Source organism: Spermophilus citellus, assembly GCF_964194105.1.
Source record: "Spermophilus citellus genome assembly, chromosome: 2".
NCBI lineage: Eukaryota > Metazoa > Chordata > Mammalia > Rodentia > Sciuridae > Spermophilus > Spermophilus citellus.
In genome coordinates this window covers 194,736,508-194,763,130 of record NC_138183.1, presented here as the reverse complement: position 1 = coordinate 194,763,130, position 26,623 = coordinate 194,736,508, and the positions used below count along the sequence as shown (strand labels likewise).

The window sequence follows — 26,623 nt, the reverse complement described above, 5'->3', positions numbered from 1 at the left end:
ATATTTTAAAAAAGGTAAATTTCAACACTGCTAAAGCTGAAAGGAAAACAGAACATGACATGGAGACAAAAACTTCTGGTTTCTGATCTTTACTCATCTGCTTATTACAATTTCTCTAGATACTTTATGTCAGAGGAGGCACAGACATTTAATACAATAATAAAAGCAAAGAATCCAGGCACAACTCTTGGAACAGTTACTCAATAAAAAATCTCCTCCATTTTTCCTCATCCATTATTGGTAGAATTATAAATTAGCATATACTTACCAAAGGAAGGTCAGAGAAAAAATAATAAAAGTATTTTTTAAAAATGACTCAGATTCTATTTTGTTTTCTATCTCTATGACTATTTTGGACAGTTCACATAAATGAAATCATATAATATTTGGCCTGGCTCCTGTTACTTTGCATAATGTTTCAAGGTCCATCAATGTAATAGTATTTCATTCCTTTTTAGAGCTAAATAATACTCCACCATATGGATGTACTCTTTTGTTTATCCATTTCATCAGTTGATAAAAATTCATTCCCTTTCCACTATTATGAATAATGCTGCTATGAACATTCATGTACAAGTTTTTGTTTGAACACCTGTATGGAGATTGAGCACACAAATGAAAATGTTCTTGTCATTCATATCTAAAACAGAGTCCAGAGGTCATGGGAAACACTCAGGTTTCTAATGATTGTTCCAGGAACTTCCCTGGCAGGCTAATCCAGCGAAACCGCCTCCATTAAGTCTGCATTTTCATAGATTTCCTCTGTCCCAATGAAACCACTAACCTTTCCTTTGTTTTCTGGACATATCAAAGACCATCCTGGCCTGTGTACAGGTATCCTGGACTGCAATCCTATTTTTTTTTTATTACTCCTAATAAAACCTTTTTTTGTTTTGGAGATTCGTCTCTCCATTTAACTCTGACAGTATTTCTCCCGGGAATATACCTAGAAATGGAATTGCTGAGTTACAGGGTAATCCTCTATTTGTCTGTTTGAGAAACTGTTAAAACAATTTTTCACAGTGGCTACACCTGCCCACCAGTCCATGAGGATTCCCATTTCTCCAAATTCTTGCCAACAGTTTTTATTTCTAGTTTTGGTATTTTGTTTTTTAAAATTATGAAAACCATTCTAGTGGTTGGGAAATGGTATCTCACTGTGGCTTTGGTTTGTATTTCTCTAATGACCAATGATGTGCTTATTGGCCATTTATATGTCTTTTGGAGAAATGTCTATTCAAGCCCTTGACTCATTTTTTAATTGGGTTGTCTTTTTGATGTTGAATTTAAGCATTCTTTACATATTTTGGATACTAGACTCTTGCAAGATATGTAATTTTCAAATATTTTCTCCCATTCTGTAAGCTGTCTTTTCACTTTCTTGATTGGTGACTTTTGATAAATGAAGGCTTTAAATTGATACATTCTTGCTTAGCTATTTTTTTTCCTGAAGGTATTTTGGTGTTACATATAAGAATACTCAACAAAGGTTTTAAATTAAATTCCATTGGTATCTTATGTTTGGCTATTGCATTAACCTTTTTTTATAAAATTGATTTTTAATAAAAATTCTGTCCCCAAAGTAATAGCAAATATTCACCTTTTGAAGTGATCATACCACTAGATGGCACCATCGAGCACTTGAAATACAAGCAGCACAGATATCTTTAATACAATATCCATGTTGTTATGTAATATGACCAGAAACTGCTGGTGTTAAGTTGGAATAAAATTCCTACCTTAAGACATGCTTTTTTTAAAAAATATTTATTATTATTTTTTTTTAGTTCTCGGTGGACACAACATCTTTGTTGGTATGTGGTGCTGAGGATCGAACCCGGGCCGCACGCATGCCAGGCGAGCGCGCTACCGCTTGAGCCACATCCCCAGCTCTTAAGACATGCTTTTTACAAACTTTTTTTAAAAAAATAGAAACATTTAACTTCTGATGTAAAGGTTCTGGCTTAGAAATGCTGGTAGTGGGTATCGATAAAGTGTTTGCAGGAAACCACTGAAGTCTTTTTTTTTTTTTTTTTAACATACCGCAAATGATAAAACAAGCATTATGAGTTTTTAAAAGAATGACATGCATTTTAAGGTGAAACACACACACACACACACACACACACACACACACACACACACAGTTCTTGTGACCTCAATACTGAGTACCAACTATGCCTAGGTCTTGTGCTAGCTCTATGGGTCCAAGTGATAAGAAACTGGAAATTAAAAAAAAAAAGTTTTTTGTTTGTTTTTGCAGTGCCTAGAAATCAAACATAGGACTTCATACTTTCCAAAGCCTGTACTCTACTACTGAGCTAACCCCGCAGTCCTCAAAGTCCTTTTCTTACTTCTCATTTATACCACTATAACAATCTCCTGTGTCCCTTCTCACTAACCCACTTGCACACTAAAATCAGGAGGATGTTTTGAAACTACTTATTTTACTTGACTGCTCAACACTGTCCACTCGCTACCTATCACATTTAGGATGTTTTTTAAAAATTCTTTATCATGGACTACATGATTTGACTTGGTTTATGTCTTTTGCTTCCTCACTTATTACTCTCTAATTCTTTTCCTCATTACACTTTCTGTACAACACACATCTTTCAGCTCCACCAATACTCCTTGAGCTTTCACACAAGCTTTCCTCTGCCTTGATTACCCTCAGCCCTCCCTTTCTGGCTCACTCTTACTCATCTTGAAGAACTTCACTTGATCATTATCTACTCTGGATATCTCTGTTCTCTTTCTTAGCTATTTTTTTTTCCTGAAGGTATTTCTCTTTCTGCTTCATAGCATGTTACCTCATGCTTATAATATTTGTCTGTCTTTCCTTGGGATCTACATGGAAGAGAGATCATGCCTGTCTGTTCATCACTACATCTTCTGTGCTAATTATGGAGTCTGACATATTAGTACTGCTCAATAAATATTTGTTCTACAAATAACACATGGATCAAAATTCACAGGATTGAAGAAGAATGCACCCACACAGAACCTCATAACTGAAAATTTAAGCCTAATGATGTTATAATTAGCAAAATTTTAGAAAAGACACATAAGTAACTGATCTCACAAAATTCTAATGTAGTGTTTTCAAAACTTTATAGTATAGCATCTGATGTAGAATCCCATGGCATAATACATGACTTTGCATGCTTCCTTCTTCCCAGAACAGATTCTGCTTCCCTGAGCATAGGGGCAAGCTCCTAAGACCAAGCTGGTAATGCAAGGCAGAACTTAATATCCCTGCTCTCTGACTGCAGTTACTGGGCACAGGCAGGCACTTGATCTAAATTAGAGCATCCTGGGATAGAAGCCGCAACAAGTCCAAAATGGCCTATCTTTCACACCACATGACTATTCTCACCTTGTAGATATTTATTCATATTTGTCTAGGAGGGAATTAAAACAACTCATAAAGAAAAGCTGTGATGAGAAATCTGAGAGTAAAGATGGCAAGGGGGACTAGAGAGAGATCTGGGCAGTGTCCTGGGATAGGGTAGTTCCTAAAAGCAAGCTCTTCTGTGATTTGTTTACAGTAGCCAACACATTCCCATTTTTAAAGCTACTTTGAGTTGAGTCTTTGTTACCTGCAATCAAAAGAATCCTCACTAAAGATAAATGAATGACAACTGTAGCTTATATCAGCCATATCTAAATTGTATGTTTTGGTTGTATTAAAAGGAAAAAAAAACAAAAACCCTTGATTCACATAGATAATTGCAAATAAAATTAATAGTTTGCTTTTCAATATTCCTTTATCTAAGCGGATCTAATACCTTAAGGCAACAATTTTTTATTTCAGAGATGAATAAAATGTAATCCAAAAGCTGCATCTATTCTTATAAATTTGAAGGAAGAACTATTTAAAGCTTATGCTAAATGTAAAAGTATCACAACTATAAAAGTTTGATAAGGACATGCATAGTAAAGATGCATCTGTGTCTTGTCTAGCATTTAGACATTTAACTAAGACATAAGAATGTTCTCAAAGTATACTTGTTCAATTTAAAATTAAGCAGATGTGCACAAATTTTAGTTCAAAGAGACCTGTGTAAAGAGTCATAAAATTTTTTAAAAATGCTCAGAAATTGAAAGCATTCTTTCAAGGTTTATACAAATACTGAATTAACCTGACAATATCAGTTCCTTGGTTGTTTTCCATATGAAAAATTTGGTAGGTAACTTAACCAAATGTACATTTTAAAAAACAGTCAAACTGGGTACAGTGGTGCACATCTGTAATTCCATTGGCTCAAGAGGCTAAGGCTAGAGGACCACAAGTTCAAAGCCAGCCTCAGCAACTTGGTAAGCTACTCAGTAACTTAGTAAGACCTTGTTTCAAAAAATAAATAAATATATATTTTTTAAAAAGGACCAGAGATGTGGCACAGTGGTTAAGCATCCCTGGGTTCAATCCCTAGTACAAAACAAACAAACAAAAAACAGCCAAACTTGTGACTGACTACCTAATACAAATTCTTAAAAAAGGAGAATTCTGTAATATTTAGGCTGAGAAACAACGGGACCCGTAAACAGCAATATATTTTAATGGTCCAATGGTGTTTTTGAAAAACAAAACACCTGAATTTGAATGCCTTCAGTAGCCATGCTCTTTTCAGTTAGCTAGCTGCACATCACATGTTATCCATACACCTTAACTCTACCCTCTACTCATTCTATCTGCTTTATTTCTAAAATCAGTTGAGTTTAGAACCAAAACCCATAATGATAAATATGCAAAATAGTAAGAAAAATTGGGAATAGTCTAAAGACATATGAGAAACTTAGAATTCTACGATGTTTCACTGAACATTTAATTTATAGGAAAGTATAAATTCCCTGGAACTTATTTGAAGAGGAAAATTATGACGAGTTAGAAATTTGGAGAATTTTTTTTCTAAGCATTTGATGCAATTTCCCCTAATGTGAGAACAGTGGCCTCCTTATTTTCAGTTCAGAAAGGTCATAGAGTCTTTAGTCAGCATTATGCTAAAATCTCCTGAATCTCCTTAATGCAGCCTAGAAAAACAAACTCTTCTTTTCTGAGAGCCATGAGTATTTCTAAAATAGTCTTTGGTAAAAGTCAAGGAAATAAATATCAAAATGATAAATGTGAGCTGTCTTGAAATTCTACAGTCCTCCTTTGCTGATGTTGGAAGCAAACACTGATTGCCTGTATGCTTTTGTTTATCTTTCTCAGAAGATCCCAACTGTACCTGCAGAGAAAGTAGCTTCTTACCGATTAAAACAACAACAATAATAACAACAACAAAAAAATCAAAGCAAGTACTGGGCTGCTTTGCATTACTGTAAATATCTGAACATGTGGCTGAATTTGTCAATTGATATAAAGTAAAATTAAAAACACATCACCTAATTTTATACTTGGTTGTTTTGTTTTAGATCTCTGAGCTACATAAGAGTTCTGTGAAAGAGGAAGGAAATAGGAAAGTCTCTGTCTGTGACTTACAAAGTCAACAAAGAAAAAAATCAAAACTGCTTTTCTAAAGTCTGTGTTGTCCACTGTCACGCAAGTGAAGTCAGACGCCGAAAGATCTGCGGTACTGCTCATGGCCAGGCAGTCTGCATGTGCTACAACCACATGATGCTGAGGCAGCAACCCCAGTGCGGCACATCCAAGAGGAAGCCTGAACGACGCACACCTGCATTCAAATCCCAGTCCAGCTCCTACTAGCAGTATCACTCTACAAAGACTCTTTAAAAAAAAAAATGGGCCAAGGACCTTTATTTTATTTTTATGTGGTGCTGAGGACCGAACTCAGGGCCTCGCAAGTGCTAGGCGAGCGCTCTACCCCTGAGCCACAACTCCAACCCCTCTACAAAGACTCTTAACCTTGAGCTTTACACACCTGGTCCGATGGAATAATAAAACTTAACCATTTCTACCAGAGAATTTTACCAATTTTCCTATAAAACTATGTAAGGTTGGGGGCTTGGTTGTGACTCAGTGGTAGAGTGCTTGCCTAGCATGTATGAGACACTGGGTTCAATTCTCAGTACCACATAAAAATAAATAAAGTAAAGGTCCATTGACGACTAAAAGAAAAAAAAAAAAAAGACTGTGAGGAATTTTGGTGACAGGCTTGGTTTGAGTCTACTGTGTACTTGAATAGTATAACTTCTAAGTTTATTTCCTTATCTATAAAATAAAGAGAATAATAACAGTATCTTCTAATTAAGTCTCTTAAATAGGTATTTTCTATGCTGTATTTTAATTCTCTTATTTCTTTTACTATAATTTTGGAGCTGTATTTGTAGTGGTTGACAGGGATTATAATTAACATCTTCACTTAAAACAATCTGTTTGGATTAATACAAACTTAATTTAAATCCCATACAACAACTCTGCTCCCATACGACTCTATTCCCTCCCTTCTCTGTGCGATTTATTGTCATAGAAATATATCTTTATACATTATAAGCCCATCAAAAATGTTTAATAATTATTGTTTCATGCATTGTCCTGGGGACTGAACCTAGGGGCACTTAACCACTGAACCACATCCCCAGCCCTTTTTATATTTTATGTAGAAACAGGGTCTCGCTGAGTTGCTTAGGGCCTTGCCAAGTTGCTAAGGCTGGCTTTGAACTCACAATCCTCTTGCCTCAGACTTCTGAGCCACTGGGATAACAGGCGTGTGCCACTGCGCCTGACTCATGCATTTTCTTTTAAAGCAGACATTACATTATCCACTCTTTCTTGGTCTAGATAACCTCATTATGCTTGCCTTTAAGTTCACAGATTCTTTCTTCTGCCAGCTCAATTTTGTTGTCAAAAACATTCAGTATATTTTATTTCAGTTATTATACTTTTGTATGTGAGTGTGTGGTGCCGGGAGTCAAACTCAGGGCCTTACAAATGCTAGGCAAGCACTACCAGTGAGCTACACCCCCATCTCAGTGATTGTACTTTTTAACTTCAGAATTTCTATTTGGTTCCCTTTTAAAATTTGTATCTCTGTTAACATTTTATGTTTGGTGAGATTCATTTTTATAATTTCCTTTACTTCTTTAGATATGGTTTCCATTAGCTATTTGGCTATAATAAAAACAGGTGCTTTTAAATCTTCAAACTAATAAGTCCCCCGTAACTTCCGCAGGGACAGTTTCTATTGACTCCTTTTTTATCCTCTGTATGGGCCATACATCCTGTTTCTCTACATGTCTCATTTTTTTTTTTTTGTTAAAAATGAAACATTAAAATAGCAGCTCACCAACTGCATCACCCCAGCAGCAAAGAAATGCACTTCTTTAGCAGTAGTCCTGATGACCCATAGGTAGTGAGGATATGTGCACAGATGTGGAGCTGGAGCAAACAGACCTGGAGGGCAAAAAGACCTCATACAGTTTTGTTCAGGTCTTCAGGTGTCTGAACCAGAGAAATGTGAAGATAAGACAATAGGTAGAACTGATGCAAACAGAACTATTCTTGACATTCCAATTTAGTCATAGAATTTTCTCATATCTATCTTTTGACTGTATTATTTACATGGCATCCTTTCTGTGTATTTTTGACGATGAAGTACTGAAACTCCAGAAAGTACTTAGCATGAAGAATATCAAGTCTTGTTCATGAGGCAATATCACTGATGCTGATCTAAACGTTCCTTTTAAAAAAATTTATTATCTAATTATAGTTGGACACAATACCTTTATTTTATTTATTTTTATGTGGTGCTGAGGATTGAACCCAGGGCCTCGTAAGTGCTAGGCGAGTGCTCTACCACTGAGCCACAACCCCAGCTCAATCTAAATGTTCTTTACATTGAAATTCTAAAGAGTTAATATACGTTTCTTGGACATGTGGAATCATTAAAGGAAACAAACCTATCCTCTTATATGAAACAACAATTTCTGGTTGGTGGTCTGATTCTTTTTAGACCCACAACAGCCTCCATCCAACAGGAACAATATTAGGCAGATGGTGTACACATGACAGCTAAATTTCTTTGCATCTGCCAAATCTGTGCAATTTTGGGATACTATGACATAAAAGAACCTGTGATAAACACAATATTTAAGTAATTATACCCAGCAATTCAATTCAATAAAATATTTCTTGAGATCTTAACTGTGTGTCAAGAACTATGTTGAAACTGAATTTGTATTTGTTTTAAAATAAATAACCATGAGAAATGCTCCAAGTATTAAAAACAAGCATGTAATAGGATAACTTTAACTACCAGGGGTGACAGAAGAGAGGCATCTGGACAAATATTAATATTTAAGGAAGATTTTCTGGAGAAAATGATCCCTGAGTGCACTCAATATAGGTTGAGCATCCTTAATCCAAAACTCCCAAATCCAAACTACTATGAAATCTGAAATATTTTTAATGCCACGATACTAAAAAATTGTGGATTTGGGTGAACAATTCAGATTTCCAGATTAGAGATGCTCAATTGGGAAAATCTATGCAAATATTCCCCAAATCTGAAAAACTGCAAAATCTAAAATAGTCCTAAGCATTTCAGATAGGGCTTCTCAATCTGTGTCTTGCGAGGCACTATGGGAAATACAAAACATAAAACATGTGAAACAATTAAAGAATAATATAGGCTGTGCACAATGGCACATGCCTGTAATCCCCATGGCTCAGGAAGCTGAGGCAGGATAGTTAGTTCAAAGCCATCCTCAGCAACTTAGCAAGGTCCTAAGCAGCTCAGCGAGACCCTATCTCTAAAATATATAAAAAAAAAAAAAAAAGGGGCTGGGGATGTGGCTCAATGGTTAAGTGAGCCTGGATTCAATCCTTAATTATGCGGGGTAGGGAGGGGAGGTGTGGTGTCTGAGTTACTAAATATGTAATGTAAGGTATTTTAAATTTTAAATTTTACTTTTTTGATATTTAGTTATTTACAATACCAAATCTTTCAAGTTCAGAATCTATTAAAAAAAAAGAATTTGGTTTTTTTTATTATAAACGTTAACATGTCTATACTAAAGTCAATTCCAGTAAAAAAAAACTCTGCTTGCTAAACAGTATTTGGATCACAGAAAAAAAAACAACCATTAGCTAAGGACATTTATGAAAGAAGGTCAAGAAACACAGGATCCATTTCTCAGCACCAATGACAGTAATTCCTCCCTAAAAAAAAAAAAGAAAATCACAACTAAACATTTTATTTTTCCAATTAGTAAGACTGATGCTGCCATAGACTGTGTGTCTCAAATACTTTCTAAGGAATGGGCTTAAAATTCTAAAACAAAAAAAGTTCAATTCCTTATTCCAAAGTTTAAGGTATCTACAATTCTAACTTAATTTTGCTAAAAGAATTATGGAAGTTTATTTAGATGTTAAAAATTGCCTAATTGGTAAAAATCATTTCAGTTTCTCTGTTAGATTTTGATCTCTTAGAGAAATTTCCCTGACCTTTAGGAAATCTATGAAGCAGGCTGGTGGTTCTTTCTATAAGCAAGTAGTAAAGTTCCAGGGGGCTTCTCTGAGCACATCTGTGCCCTGCTTACACAGCCCCTCTGGCAGGAGCTCCTAGTGTGACAACATAACAGCCTCATGTAGAAAGTGTACAGATTCAAGCTGAAAAGGCATTTATGGCCTTACATAGATGATTTTTGGGCTCGAATTTCACAAAAGCAAGGGAAATAAGTTTCAGCTCTAACTAAGTAGGAAACTGCTTTGCCATTAGTGTTAGCCTTTTTTTTTTTTTTGAGAGAGAGAGAATGAGAAAGAATTTTTTTAATATTTATTTTTTAGTTTTTCGGTGGACACAATATCTTTATTTTATTTTTATGTGGTGCTGAGGATCAAACCCAGCACCCCGTGCATGACAGGCGAGCACGCTACTGCTTGAGCTATATCCCCAGCCCAAGTATTAGCCTTTTCAACTCATTACTATTTAAGATTTCAAAGACTGAAATCCTGGAACAATATTTATTTATTTATGGTACAGGGGATCGAACCCAGGGCCTCATACATGCTAGGCAAGCACTTTAATACTACTAAGCCACATCTCCAACCACTCCAATAATATTTAAATGGTGCTTTGTGTTTGTTTATGCTTATCAGAAAATGCACCACACTGTTAATACTAAAAAGAACTTTCATAAAGCATATTGATATTCCTGTTGATAAACAGGTTTAATCAGAAACATGTTGTTTATAAAATGCAGTTATACAAAATATCATTTTATTTGCTAATAGTCACTGTATCATCCATGTCTAAAATAGCATCTAAGAGAATATAAGTATTTAAAAATGACTTTAGAGGGCTGCAGATATAGCTCAGTTGGTAGAGTGCATTCCTTGTGTGCACAAGGCCCTGGGTTCAATCCCCAGCACCACACACACACACACACACACACATACACACTCACACACACACACAAAAACAACCCAACTTAAAAATGACTTTAAATGTCAATTTGCTTAGTATCATTACTATGTTTAGCATTAACTTTCAATAATCCATTCCCTTTCTCTCCTCTCATAATTGGTTAGAAGAGTTGTTTAAATATCCAAAATAAAAATGTTTAACTTATAAATAATCAAAAATTAAATCTTTATATTAAAATGTTAATAATAGCACATGTTCATTCAAATTGTCACACATACACTTTTTTTTTTTTTTTTTAATCCTAGGGACTGAACAAAAGACAAGAAAGGACATACCAAGGTGATAGAATCATTTACTGCTGTGCAGTGGGGTTATTTTCTGTACTCTGCAAATTTTCTTTTGTTACTTTAGTAACCAAGTGAAAAATATATCAAATGAAAAATACACCTTTTTAAAAAATTAAAGAAAATCAAATGATACTTTATTATTATTTTTTGCTATACAATAGTATGCTATATGATATGCTATTTGCTTTATTTTTATTGTAGTTATCCTAGTAAGTGAGAAAGAATAGTTAAAATGGAAGCAGCCAGTTAAGTTTTATCAAACCCAAGAAAAGGTAAGGTTTGAGAAAAAGAGAGTGGCTAATTACCAAATGCTGCTGTGAAGAATAATAACTGTAAAAGGTAATAATGCCATTACTACTGACACCGTGAGAACAGTTTTATTGGTACACTGGGAGTGGAAGCCAGCTTATTAAAGCAATCACAACCAACTTCATAAAGCCTAGCTAAGGGGCTGGCTCAGTGGTAGAGCACTTACCTTGCAAGAGTGAGGCACTGGGTTCGATCCCAGCACCACATAAAAACAAATAAAGGTGGGCTAGGGTTGTGGCTTGTGGTAGAGCACTTGCTTAATACGTGTGAGGCCCTGGGTTCGATTCTCAACACAAAAGGAAGGAAGGAAGGAAGGAAGGAAGGAAGGAAGGAAGGAAGGAATGAATTATGTCCATTTACAACTAAAAACATTAAAAAAAAAACAAAGGCATTGAGTCCATACACAACTAAAAAAAATATTTAAAAAAAAGCTAAGAAAGTGAATCAGAAGACAGAATCTTAAATAACACACATCCTTGTAGTCACACTTCCCAAGACACTGAGCTCAAGATACTTTTGGAGATGTTCAACCAAAAGTTCATGAACCAAGCAGATCATCCTAAGCTTATAAAAAATGATTACAGAAAACAGAAAGTGACTCCAGACTCATTTGGGGGATTTGCATGATTTTGGAACAATACAAAGTAGGCAAGGAAAATTAAAGATGAATTCTACTTATGAAGGTAGATATAAAAATCCAAAAGTGGGTCTAATTAATTAATTAATTAATTTTTGTGGTACTGTGGATTGAACTCAGAGCCTCACTTGTGCCAGGTAAGTGCTCTACCACTGAACTATAACCCCAGTCCCTGAAAAGTGAATTTTATTTTACTTATTTATTTTTCAGTACTGATACCTAATTCAGAGGCACTTTACTACTAAGCCACATCCCCATTCCATTTTTTTCTTTTTCTTTTTAGTTGTTGTTGGACCTTTATTTTATTTATTTATATGTGGTGCTGAGGGTCGAACCCAGTGCCTCACACATTAGAAAGCACACAACCCCACTGCCCCAATCCTTTTTATTTATTTGTTTGTTTGTTTAGAGAAAGGGTCTCACTAAGTTGCTAAGGCTGGCCTTGAACTTGTGATCTTCCTGTTTCAGCCTCCAAAGTTGCTGGGATTACAAGTGTGTGCCACTATGCCTGGCTGAAGAATGAATTTTACATCATTGTTTAGTAAGATTTATTCTAAGAATGAAATATTCTGATATAGTATGAAAAATAAAAATCACACGCTCTTTCTTAAAAATGCAAAAAACAAACGACTCTTACCCAAGGCTCCCAAACTCAACAACAATACATTATAATCAACTGATAACTATATACATAGAAAAATTAAACAGAATCTAAATATCTATTAGAACTAGAAAATTCAACAAAGATTGCATTTTAAAATAAATCTACTGAGGTGGGATTTCTGGCTTGGCAGAGTGAATAGGTTGGCATACCCTGCCCCCCAAAATGAAACCCTATAAAACTGGATAAAATTGTCAAAATCTGCCATTACAGGCTCTGGAAATCAACCAAAAACTGAAAACTGCTGAACTTTGTGTAAGAACAGAGACTATCTGTGGTATTCCTGCCTAGGGCAGTTCTCCTGTCTGTTCTATATGGAAACAGTCCTATCAGAATAAAGCTGGCAAAGAACTAGCAGGTTCATTGCCAAGAGGGACTGACTTGATTTGAAGCAGAGGGTGAAAACTCATTTCAAGCGAAATAATGAGGAGTACACCAGAAAAGGCAGTGGCTCTGCTGGACTAGGGCTGTGGTCCCAGTTGGGATGAACATCTGACCAACAGCTGGATTTAACACAAATCCAGGGAAATAAAAGCCATGTTTTCCACTAGACCCTAACTGACAGAAAGGCCACTTGTACCTGCAAGGGAGAAATGAGAGAACACAGCACAAAGTAAAGGCAGTAAAAATAAAACAACCTAAACTTGGAATGCAGTCCTCAACTAATAAATGGACCCATGAGTGAAAGAGGGCAAAGGCCTAGTGCACTGTTTGTGAGTGTTAAAAGTACAGTTTGGGACCAATCTCTGGCTGACTGCCAAGCAATGAAGCACAGGGAAAACCATGGGAATGAATACAAAACTCCAAAATAAAAACAATAAAAAAAGAGCAAAGATACTAGTGGCTGCACACTGCAGGATAAAGAGACTCTGAAAAATTAGCCTGGATAAGCAATAAAGTAACCAACTAAACAAAAACAACCTCAGGAAGGGGTGGGAAATACAGATATTCTAAAACATATAATCTCAGCCTGGCATGGTGATGCATGCCTGTAATACTAGTGACCTGGGAGGCTGAGGCAAGAAGATCACAAGTTTGAGGCCAGCCTCAACAACAAAGCAAAACCCTAAACAACTTAGTCTCAAAGTAAAAACTGAAAAGGCTAATAGTAACCAACTAAAGTAACCAACTAAACAAAAACAACCTCAGGAAGGGGTGGGAAATATAGATATTCAGTGGCTCAGTGGTTAAGCACCCCAGGGTTAGATCCCCAGTATCAAAAAATAAAAATAAAATTATCTCAAAACCCCCCCTTTTTTTAAATAAGAGCTATGCCAAGAAACAGTAAACTGTTATCCATACTCAGAGAATAAAGAAGTTAATAAAAATTGATATCTGTAATTGATATATTTGTTCTAAGGCACATAAAATATTGTAAACTGCCTCATTAAGTACATATGAAGATAAATATTCAGGCTTTAGTTGTTATTCACTGTGATGCTGACAACTCTAACTTCTAATTGCATGACAAAGAGTTAAACATAAACAACTATATAATCAAAACTTATTAGGCTCAAAATGTCAACATCTGACAATACCCTCTAATTCAAGTCACTGGAAATGGGTATTATGAAAATAGCATACTTTACATAAAAATATGATGGATGAACCCAGTAGTAGCTACCATTCACAGAATAGCTCTTCTGTGCCAGTATATTATCTCTAATTTTCACAAAATCCTGTAAGGTTGGTAACATTTTCATTTTACAGAGCAGGAAACTGAATCTTGAGAAGTTAGGCATAATAGCCAGAAGAACTTCTCAGGCTCAACTAAACATTTACACTCAGAAGACTAATCTACATAGAAAGATATAGGACAAAAATTATAGCCTGCCAGAAGGTAGCTCCAGGTATTCCTTTTTTTGTAGGAACAGTCTCTGCAGCAGTCTACGCAGTAGCTCACACAGCTACCCAGAGTTATTTTTTGCACCCCATCCCCATTTCCCCTGCCCCAGGTGAGGTTCAGGTCCAAGAAAATGAGACTTACATTAGTGGGTTTGGAAGTCATTCTAGTTTAATAGCCTCTTCTCCCACAGGGCCCAAAATCTCTTATAACAATGCTATAGGTATAGATTGCAGGTCTCTGCAAGGGACACGCTGTTACCAGAGTCAATGTCCTCAGGCAAACTCAATGATATGGTCTTTTAAATATTTACAGTTTTCCCATTAGATACAGTTTACTCAACAGGCATGATTTTTACCAAGCAATGTTGCCTAGTAACATTTTTGACATAGAACATATACCAAGCCTTTTCAGCAAACATTTTCAACAGGGGCAATGGGTCAAAAATTGGAGGGGCAAAAGAACCTTATATGTAACAAAGATCTGTGGTCCTCCAAAGGGTCATGATACATAAGCAGATACATGATCTATCTGTGGTACCAACATTTCAAATGGGGTGATGATAATTAGGGGAAAAGTTCTTAAGCTCTTTAGGGAGCAATAATATGCTTGGATAACAGATTTAAAACATTAACAAATGGCCAAATTACCAGGCAGAAGGGAAAAGGTTTTTTTAAACCTTTACTCATATTACTTGGTCAACACTACACAACTAGTAAGAAACTTACATTCAGGTTTTCATGATTATAAAGCCTGAGCATTTTCCATTGTATCTTATGCCTCAATCAAGAGCTTTAAACTTAGTAGAGGACCTAAATCCTATGTTTACATTTATTTAAATTTTCCATAGGTAAGAAATTCGATGTATCATAAGAGAGACTTGAACTCTTCTCTTCCATACATATACACAGGCACCAGTTCAGCCAAGAAAAGCAGATTTAAGAGGTTTTCCAGAGCTATGACTGAGCTGTAGAAATTTCTTTACAGGTTCCCATTTCATGCCACCCAAACTTTGATCTGTACTTAAGTGGTATGACTAGACCTAAAGCTAAATTAAATTAAATTAATTGTGCTCAATACAATTTTATGGTATCATTATGAATAATATCGTAAATTAACTACTGCTTCTTATAAAGTATTTCAATTACTTCTAATTATTGAATGTTTTCTTTTTTTAATATATGTTTTTTTAGTTGTCAATGGACCTTTATTTATTTATTTTTATGTGGTGCTGAGAATGAAACTCAGTGCCTTACACATGCTAGGCAAGTGCTCTACCACTAAGCCACTCCCAGGGCTTTGAATGTTTTATTTCTGAACATTTCAGTTGCTTTCAGTGATCCCATCTTGATTATACATGTAGACAAATAGTTTCACATACATTTATTTATATCCTTCAAATAAATTCCTAAGATATAATTACTGAAGCAAAGAATATGGTTTGTTTTTATTTAATGTTTTAACTGATACGTAAAAACAAAAATTATACATATTTATGGGATACCCTATGATGTTTTACTAAATGTATACATCATGTAATTTTTAAAATCAAGGTAAAAATATCTATCTCCTAAAACATTTATCACTTCTTCATGGTGAAAACTTTCAAAATCCTTTCTTCTAGCTTTTTGAAATGGTCATCCTACTATGCAAGAGCACACCAAAACTTCTTCCTATCTAATGATAACACAATATCTGTTGACCAAACCATTCCCCATTCCATTTCCTCTGTTCCCCTCAGAAAAATAGGATCCATTTTAAGGCATGTGACATGCAGTACCAACAGCGCCCCCGAAATGCTGTATCAATTTATACTCTCACAACAACAGAATATGAATGTATTAACAAATTTTTAACTTACCTTTTTAATAGAATTGATACTAACATTGTCATAATTTCCATTTCTTTGATTCTTGGGATAGAAGATTTTCAGTCATTAGTTTTTAAAAATTGTTTTTTTATTGAGATGTCCCATTTATCACTTCTTCATTTTAGTATCTTAAGTTGTACAACTACTGCCAGTATCTAATTCCAGAATGTTCTATCATCCCCAAAAGAAACCTCACACCCATTAGGTAGTGACTGTTATTTCCCCTTCCCCGAAGCTCCTGGCAATCACTAATCTACTTTCTCACTTTATAAATTTGCCCACTCTGAACATTTCATATACATGAAATGAGGCAACATGTGACCTTTGGTACCTGGTTGCTTTTATTTAACATGGTAATTTTAATGTCATCTATCTTGCAGCATAAATCAGTATTGCATTCCATTTTATGGCTAAGTAATATCAAATTATATGGATGTAACACATTTTGTTTATCAGTTATATAACACATTTATCAGTTAATGAATATTTTGGTTGTTTCTACTTTTTTGGAGGTGTGGTACTAGGGATTGAACCCAAGGGCGCTTTACCACTGAACTTCATCCCTGGCCCTTTTTATTTTTGAGACAGGGTCTTGCTAAGTTGCTGAGGCTGGCCTCAAACTTGCAATTCTCCTGTCTCAACCTCCTGAGACGCTGGGATTACAGGTGTGTGCCATCTTCATCTTGTCATCAACATTGTTGTTCTATTTTAATTCTATCCATTCTAGTGAGTGTGAAGTGGTATTTCATTATAGTTGGGTTTGCCTTTTCCTAATGACTAATGTTGTTAAACATCTTTTCATTATCTTTTTTGGGAAAAAAAATCTATTGAAATTTTTTGTCCATTTTAACAACTGGGTCATCCTTTCATTGTTTAGTTGTAAGGCTTTGTTATATATTCTAACATTAGACTCTTATCAGATATGTAATTTTTAAATAGTTTTTTCTGTTCTGTGGATTTTCTTTTCCCTTTCTTTACAGAGCTTTGATGCACCAAAGTTTTTAATTCTATAATCTGTTTATTTCTTCTTTGTTTGATTGAGCTTTTGGTGATATCTGAGAAAGTACATTCTAAGATCACATGGACTTACACTTTATTGAATTTTATAGTTTTAACATTATATTTCGGTCTTTCATCTTGAATTAATTTTTATGTATGGTATGAGGTAAAGGTCTAATTTCTGTTGAAAGAATATCCTTTCCCTCATTAAAATGCCTCTGTTAAAAATCAACCCACCATTGATATATAATCATTAGTCTTTTGAATTTTTTTTAAACCTGAATTTGTAGCTTTTCTTTGTTTTGGAATATTTTAATTTTTCTTATTGACTTATAGGAATATTTTAATTCCCACATTATCATGTGGTTTATCAGATTAAGAACATACATAGTGGATGTATAGAATCTCTTTATTGTTGTCCACCAAAATCTGTTCTTTCTTTCTTCCTGGGTACATGGTGGGACTGCATTTCCTAGCCTCCCTTGCTGTCAGGTACAGCAATCTATCTAAGTTCTCCAATACAATGTGAGCAGAGTAATATATGCCACTTTCCAGACTAGATCTTTAGAGAATAGATATTTGTTTATCTTTTCCTCTGTCAACTGGCTAGAACCCAAATAAGTCAGTGAACAAGATTTAGTCAGGGTAGTGATGAGGGAAAGTGGAAGAGCCACTCTGCTACCTGGGTTCTTGAATAGCTTCAGGAGGAAGAATCTAATCATATGAACTGCTAATCACCTAAACTACTGCATGAAAAATAATGAACATCTATGGTGTGTGAGCCACTGCAGTTTGCATCTCCATGTTTTAGCTGATCCTAATTAAAAGAGAAGTAGTATCTTGCAGTAGGATGTTGCTGTAACAAAAAACTAACATAGAACACATCTGCTAAGCGGCAGACTAGCAAGTGGTATACAGGTGCAACAAAAGATTGAGAAACTAGTAATACTTGTTATACCATGGCAAAACATCTGTCACAGTGTTGTCTATGATAACAGGGAAAAATAACCAGGGATATAGAGTGGCACGATAGGCCAGGTTTCTCAACCTTGGAACTTTAACTTGGATGTACTTATTGCAATGCTTAGCACTTACTTCAGTATATGTTAGATGTTGTTGTTACTATTGTGACACACTTTTATGATTCAGGATGTCAAATCTATTACCATTTTCCCATATATACTACCCTTTGCTAGAATTCTTAAAAATCTCATCCCCACACCAAGACCAAGTAAACATTCATGCATGTTTTTCTCTATTAAATTTATCTTCAACAATCCTATCACTTACTTTAGCCTGGTATGATAAAAAGACGAACATTTTTCTTTTTCTATAGAGTCTCGACATCATTTCTTTCATAATCTGTTATTATTGCAGGGATTTGAAATCTACCTTTTCACAGTCTCTAATAAATTCTTTTTAAAAAGGTTTTAAATTTTTTATTAGTGCATTATAGTTACAATATTGGGATTCATATAAATTCTATATCTTACAGCAATTGATCATGTTTGCTGTGGAAATGAGGTGAGAGTTCAGAACAGCAGATAAACGTCTTATTTTCATAAAGCTGATAAGAATACTAAAAGCCATAGGCTTCTTTCACTTAAACGATAACTTTTCAGGGTCCACATGTTGTTGATATTCTCAATATGTACACTTTAGAGCATTTTTATTTCAGGCAAGAACCAAAAAAATCCCCAAAGCTTCCCTTTATGTCTATATGAAGACAAAGATAGGAAGGAAGAGCAACCATGAGTCTACTGCTGGAAACTCCCCATGAACTGTCAACTTGTACTGGTTTTACTTGGTCACTCAAATGAGGCAACTCTTTCTTCTCTATTTTAATGCCAGAAATAAATACTTACACATATATAAACTCACTGAGGGAAAATACTAATCTAATATTAGCCTTTAGCACTTTTAGGGCAAAAACAATTCTATATTTTTTTGTTTAATTCTGTTCACCTTACACTATTTTGGTAAGAAAATTTGGTTAATATACATAAGAGCTTTTTGATATAGACAAGACATGAAGTTATGTTGATTAAGAAGATGGTGGAAGATGAGGGAAGGTAGAAAGAGAAATGAATAAAGAATCCCTACTATGCAGGAGGCACTTACACATATTTACAACTCATGAGAAGGATGTCATTAGCTGCATTTCCATGGATGAATACATGGTTTCACAGATTAAGAAGCATAATAAAGCATTGGAAGCCCATTCCTTTCTTCTAATTTTTTTTGAAATGTACAGTACAGTCTTGTTATCTATAGTCACCCTCCTATGCAACAGCACCAGAAATTCTTAACTCTTATCTAACTACAGTTTTGTGCCCAGGCAACAACTTTCCCCAACCCTGTCCCCTTCTCCAGCCTCTGATAACCTCCACTGTACTATCAACTTCTATGAAATCAACTCTTAGATTCCACATCAGTGAGATCATATGGTACTTGACTGCCAAGAGCCTACAATTTGTCACATTATCCTAGGTGCTAGAAATGCTGTGCAGAGAGAAAAAGACAGAAAGTCCTCCTCTGCATATTATGTCAGAGGTTGCCATAATGTAATAAACACAGTGAAGGGATAAAGCATGAAGATAAGATGCTATCTTATACTGATTAGTCAGGGGAGATCTTACTAATAAAGTCACATCTGAGAAATGGAGCTGAGTGGAGTAAGGGAGAAGTGAGTTATGTGGTATCTGAAAGAAGAGCTTGCTTAAGAAAACAGCAAGTTCAAAGGTCCTGAAGTGAGAGGCACTTGGTGTCAAACAGTCAGAAAGCCAATATTGAATTACACTGAAACAAAGAGTGGTTGACAAAATAGGACCCCGTAAAATTTTTAATTTTAAACTGAAGAGAAGAGAAGCTATTAGCAGGTTTTGAGCAAAGGAGTGACAAAATCTAGTTTAGGTTTTAAAATGATCACTTTGGCTATTGTGGAAGGAATACATATTGAAGGTAGGGGTGGAAGCAGAGAATCAAAGAGAAGACTTTAAGTATTTGCAGATATAATAATGGTGGCGGTAGTGGAGGTGAGGAAAAAAATGGTTCTACTTAAAAGAATTACCAATGGTATGATGTGGGGTTTGGAGGGGGGCAGCAGGATGATTTCTAGCCTAAGCACCTGCAAGGATATAGCTGCCTCTATTAAGAAAAGAATAAGAAGTTCCAACTTTCTAATTATGGTCGGTTCCCTGGACAACCATCTCGCCATCCAGGAGCCCACCAAGAATGGTCTCATTGGAACAAATGATGCTCCCATTACCTAAGAAAAAGATTTAGAAGTTCTGTGTCAGGAACTGGGGAAAAAGACCAAATACAAGAACAAAAGATTCTCCTAGTGCCCTTGTCTCAAGGGTTTTAAACACCTGGGTGGCATGTGTGCAGAGATCAAATATATATTTTATATCATAACATCACAGTGTGTACATAAATAATTTCCCAGAAATGGTACAAGAAAAGTACACAATAAGCCTGGAACATTTAGACCAGAAAGAAAGAATGATGGGAACACAGTAAAGGACAGAAGTCAGCTTAAAGAGATTCCTGTTGGTTGTGTATGGGACACTATGAACATAAATATAAATAATAAGACCAACAAATTTCAATCCATGAAAGAAAATAGAAATCCATGAACACAATGATTAAGAAATGAATGAATGCATGAAGGGATGAGAGGGGGAGAATAAGAAACTTCTACCTTATAGTAGAGTTCCAACTAAAAATTGTAGAAGGAATGATGAAAAATAGAAAATTACTATTTGGTAACCATCATAAAAGTGGTTGAGTTCAGGAGGGTTCACTTAAAGCATGCTAGGGCTGGTAGGTGGAGGTCTGATGAGGAATACAATTGGCATAGTTTCCTCACAAAATATTATTTCTTGGTCTGTTTGGATTGTGTAACCAATATCATTAACTGGAAGATTTATAGACAACAGAAATTTACTTCTCATCCTACTGGATGCTGGGAAGTCCAAGATGGAGGCATCAGCAGACTCAGTGTCTAGTGAGGGTCCACTCCCAGGTTCACAGACAACACCTTTTCACTGTGTCCTCACATGGTAGAAAGAGCGAGGGGTCTCTCTCTCAGGCCTTACAAAGGCATGAAAGCCACCATGAAGGCTGTGCCCTCATGACTTACTCACCTCCCCAAGACTACCTTCGAATACCATTACTTATGTATTTTTGTGAAACACATTCAGATATAACATGATTACATAGGAAAAAAGATGATTTTATAGTGGAAGAAAACACAGCAGATACCAAATTGACTAGGTGATCAAGAGTAACATCACCAGGAATGAGACAGGTGATTATATCATTTATACACCTCTAGATATGGTATACTGAGAAGACACAGTATCTTTTCTGAGATATTTTTGCCAAGAATGCATGGCCTGAGAGGCACCCAACAGAATTGGAGGCTGTATACTTTAAAACTGTCAAAGTTATGAAAGACAGGATAAAAACTAAAAAACTTAAAAAAAAAAACTCTTCCAGATGGAAGGAATCTAAAGAGCTACACAATTGAATTAACCAGAAAGAGATATTTTTGAACATTTGGTAGAATTTGGATTTGATATGTAAACTGGATGATATTTATATAATGATGCTGATTTCCTAATGTGGATGGTTAGGTAGAATAGCCTTGTTTGGAAGCGATAACATCTAGAGTATTTAGAGATGATGAGGCATCAAGTCTGCCATTTGCTCTCAGACAGCACATGCCTGTAATCCCAGTGACTTGAGAGGCAGAGGCAGGAGGATCACAAGTTCAAGGCCAACTTCAGAAATTTAACAAGACCCTGTCTTGTCTCAAAATAAAAAATAAAAAGGGCTGGGGAGGTATTTCAGTGGTATAGGGGCCTGGCATTCCACCCCCAGTAATGCCCTCCCCCTCAAAAAAAAAAAATCAATATAAAACAAAACTCCCACCATTCAGAGAATGGTCTCTTAAATCTTCCATGTTTTATGTATAATCACTTAAAAGTGACAAAATTTAAGTAAAACTATCTTCAACCAAATCTCCCTAAGGAATAAAGTTTTTAGTTGATTAAAAAAAGCAATTCAGAATCTTATTTTTATAAAAGAACATTCTAGCCTACTGAAACAACTAGCCTGGATGCCATCTATGAAAGTAAGAGTACTGGACTTGATTAGTCCAGTTATTTTTCTGCTTCAGCACATCTACAGGATATGATGCAGGCTCACAGTAACCCTTTGCATGTATGTACATGAGTTGTGAATCTTTCTACTATTAGAAGCTGGGACGCTCCAGCCACTTGAGATTCATAGGCCTAACTAGTCTGTAAAATTCTATCACTACTCTTCACTTATTTTTGAAATCTTAATCTTATTTTAATTGTTATTCTTCCATTTCATATATTCTACAGTCTTTATACATCAGAGAGACGCAGCCCATTCTGAGATTAACAATCAAGACTGTTAATTTAGATTTGCTCCCACGGTCACAGTCAGGGGCACACTAAACATGGGCTTGCTTGCAATAAACTGCACATAGCCATTTCAAAGAATCTGCTCCCAGTAACTTTCTGTGTTTCCTGAAAGGAGCAATCCAAGTCAGTCCCTGTTTCAACTGAGATCTACAGATTATGTAAATCACATGATGATCAACAGAAGCTAAGACCATGACTGCTAATGGGGCTGGCCTAGGAATCTCAGAATACTTCTTGGCCCAGTATACTAACAAGATGCCATTAATTTATTACAACAGGCACATAAACTAAAATCAATTTGCCATCCCTATTCCTTTAAAGCTGAAAAGATTTCCAATAAAAATATTATCCCCCATTCTGTAACCACCAAAAAAGTTCTGTCCTGATAATATTGAGGTAGGTGTGGGAGAAGAGCATAATATAAAGAAGAGGATAATAAAGAATCCCTGCTTTTGAAATATACTCTGATAATAAGAATTCCCAAGTTATATGAAGGCCAATCAGAAACATGGGGGTCAAAGCAGAGTAAAGTGTGCTTAGGGAGGGAGGTACAAGCACTTCTGTCATCATTTTTTCCTACCTTTGATCTAAAGCACTTTTGGCTGGTCGCACAGGGGATACAAGATGACCTAGGAATGGGGAGGTACTACACACATAAAGAAGGTGTCTTAGCACTGCTCATTTGGTGCTTCTCATCTTCAATACAATAACTTTGGACCCTTTTTTTCTTCTTTAATGTCCAGTTTAAATACAAAGCTTCTGCCTTTCTAATTTTTAGCTGCTCTATGGGTATATCATATCTAGGTGTTTCCAGGTCATTTTGAACTGTGCATTTAGTCCTGTTTTAAGTACAGGAAGTATGTGTAGTTGAGAAATAAACACTTTTGAGAACTGAATATTAAGAGACTTGAGGATAGCAATATTCTCTGCTCGCTATTTACCCAAATCTTTCCAGCAAGTTACTAAGTAAGCTACCCTAAACAAAATGCAAAGTTGATATCTCTAAATATGCTGTTGTTTTTGTTTAATCATATGTTAAGAGAATTACAAGCAGTCAAATATATCTTATGGTATTATGCAACTCAGTTTATAAATTGCAAGTGGTACTAAGGTAAGAGCATGTCACTTAACACTTTGTCCTCTGCATTTCAATTCAATGTGTAAATACTAAGCTCTCTGCAGTAAGAGGCTGATTCTGTTCCATCTCTAAAAGCATCTAAAGCATTTAGGTAGTCCTTAACAAGTACTATTATTGAAACATTCAATCAGATCTTCAATTTTAGTGTTAGGAGTTTCTTCCAGCTGAAGACAGTAATAACATTATTTAGTATATGGCAGAAGTTACCCAAGGTGAGAACAAGGGTCAGCTGGGAGAATGTGTAAGATCAGAATTATTTTCATAATAATACTAAGACATCATCTGCATTTTCCACTTTCATCCTCTCACAAGCATGTAGTGGAGTTTTACAGAGGCTAGAAAATAGGTGAGGACACATAGACACTCTGACAGCTAGTGAAATCTGTACCTAGGTATTCTTGTGTCTAAAAGATTTCTCAATTTAAATTTCAAACACATTGAGTATCATTAAGCAAACCCACATCTATAAAAGTTCCTTGGGTTCTCAATGATTTTTAGGAGTATAAAGAGGTCTGAGACAAAAAAAAAAAAAAAAAACAAACAAATAAAAAAACTTAATAATCACTGGTATAGGCTGTTGACAGTCAATGTAAAATTGGGAAAATGTACAGAATATATTTTATATAAGCTAAGTGATGACTCTATTTATACTTTGAGATTTTCTTCCTTCAACCATTGTCAACTAAGGACATAAACTTTAAGGTTTTCCCCTTACTTTTTTTAGTAAAAATGTGCCTTACATAAAAATGACAGAGATAACATGACTTCCTACCAACTTCTGGAAAAGATGGTTGAACAAATACCTTCACAATGTAAAAAGGTAGAGGTAATCACCAGGAGTCATCAGAGATTAAATAAAAGTCAAAACAAAATGAGACCATAATGGACCCTATCTATCTATCTATCTATCTATCTATCTATCTATCTATCTATCTATCTATTTTTGTGCTGGGGCCTAAACTCAGGGGCACTTAACCACTGAGCCACATCCATAATTCCACAATTATTTTAAACTTTTATTTTGAGACAGGGTCTTGCTAAGTTGATGGGGGTCTCATGGAGTTGCTGAGGCTGGCCTTGAACTTGCAATCCTTCAGCCTCAGCCTCCAGAGTCTCTAATATGACAAGCGTGTGCACTATGCCTGGCTTCATTTATTTTTTAAATATTTAGAGTTACTAGACTGTAGATCTGCCAAAGAAATGAAATATCCTCATTCATCAGGCATTAGTGGAAATGACCCTGGACAAAATGTAGTACTGCAAAGTGGTTAGAAGAAAGTACATGGGAGGTAGGCTGGTTTAATCCATGGTTCAGCTGTGTCACTGCCTGCCTGCCTGTGTAACCTGGGCAAGATACTTATCTTTTTTTGTTTCAATTACTTCTTTGATAAAATAGGGATAATGATAATAGTATCTATTCACAGAAAATTGGTAGTAAATAGTTTAGATGAGCACCTGACATATACAGAGTGATCCATGTGTACTTTTTATTAAGTCTGTCTTTGTTTCACTGGTATATCTTAAATATTCAGAAGAGTACCAGGTACTAGTAGACTCTCAACAAATTTTCTGAATTCATAAATGTCTAAGCACCTTATAATAATAATATTATAATAATAACTTTTACATTTATTGTGTGCTTACTGTATACTGGGTCGAGGTAGAAATGCTTACTATACTTTACCTCTCTGAATACTCCCAAAGCAACTAGGATACTTACTAGCAGCTTCATATTATATACTAGTTATCTGAGGCTTTCAGAAGGGAAATAATTTGCCTATGTTCACAAAACTATTTAAGTGATAAAATCAGGAATCAAACAAAACTTGCCTTGCTTTAAAACTTTTCTTCTTTAGGCAGTATGTTATATTTGATTGTGAACAAGATTTAACAGAATGTGGATTAGATGAAAACTCTGTACTGTTGATAGGTTTCACCACAAATAGATTCATGCATTAATATACTTAACAGATACATATGTTGGTACTATGCTAAGCTCAAGCAATACAGCTGTGAGCAGAAAACACACAATTTTGTTTTTAAGAATTTGTAGCATACTAAGGGCAGGAGGTAAAACAAAAAAAAAATAATCAAGTATACAATTACAAGTTAAGAAGAGTATTAAAAAACCTGATGCTAGGAGAATATAAAATAGAGGAATGTAATATAGTTTGAGGAAGGCTTTCCTACAGAAATAGGTTAGAACTATGTGTGAACCCTAAGACTTAAGAAAGTGTCCCTAGTGTATGTAAGGCCCTGGGTTAGATTCCCAGCACTACAGGAAAATGCAGGAGTTAAGAAAGTGAATGTGAATGACAGTAGAATGAATTGGACATTATTACCCTATGTGCACATATGATTACATGACCTGTGTGACTCTACATCATGCACAACAGACGAATGAGAAGTTATACTCCATTTATGTATGATGCATCAAAATGCATTATACTGTTATGTATGACTAATTAGAACAAATAAAAGTTAATTAAAAAAAAGTGAATGTGATAGCGAGGAGGCACTTGGTATAGGAAGGAGATTGGTATGGTTGAGAAACTAAAGAGAGTCACTCATTGAAGGGTAAAGAGTAAAGGGAGAGATCTGAGATGAGAATAAAGAGACAGATAGGTAATAGTTAATAAGTGAAAATAATCCAAATGTTAACCAACTAATGAATGGGTAAATAAAACGTGGTATATCATTATTCAATCATAAAAAGGAATAAATAGTAATACATGCTACAACATGAACTCTTGGGTTCAATTCCCATTACCAAAAAATACATGTGTGTGTGTGTGTTGTGTGTGTGTGTGTGTGTGTATAAAGAACTGAAAATCGGAACTCAAAATACGTATTCCATGTTCATACAGCATTTTTCACGATAGCTAAAAGGCAGAAGGAACACACATTTATCAGTGGATAAATAAACAACACATGGTATGTAAATACAATGGAATATTATTCAGCCTTATAAAACAATGAAATTCTGACATATACTACAACATGGATGAACCTTGAAAACATTACGCTAA

The 26,623-nt window shown here is 35.3% G+C and overlaps 1 protein-coding gene across 2 annotated transcripts in view; it reads right to left on the bottom strand.

Moving 5' to 3' along the window:
• Nucleotides 1-26,623, bottom strand: part of FCHSD2 (FCH and double SH3 domains 2) — a 272,647-nt gene that overhangs the window by 87,922 nt on the left and 158,102 nt on the right. The window lies entirely within an intron of this gene.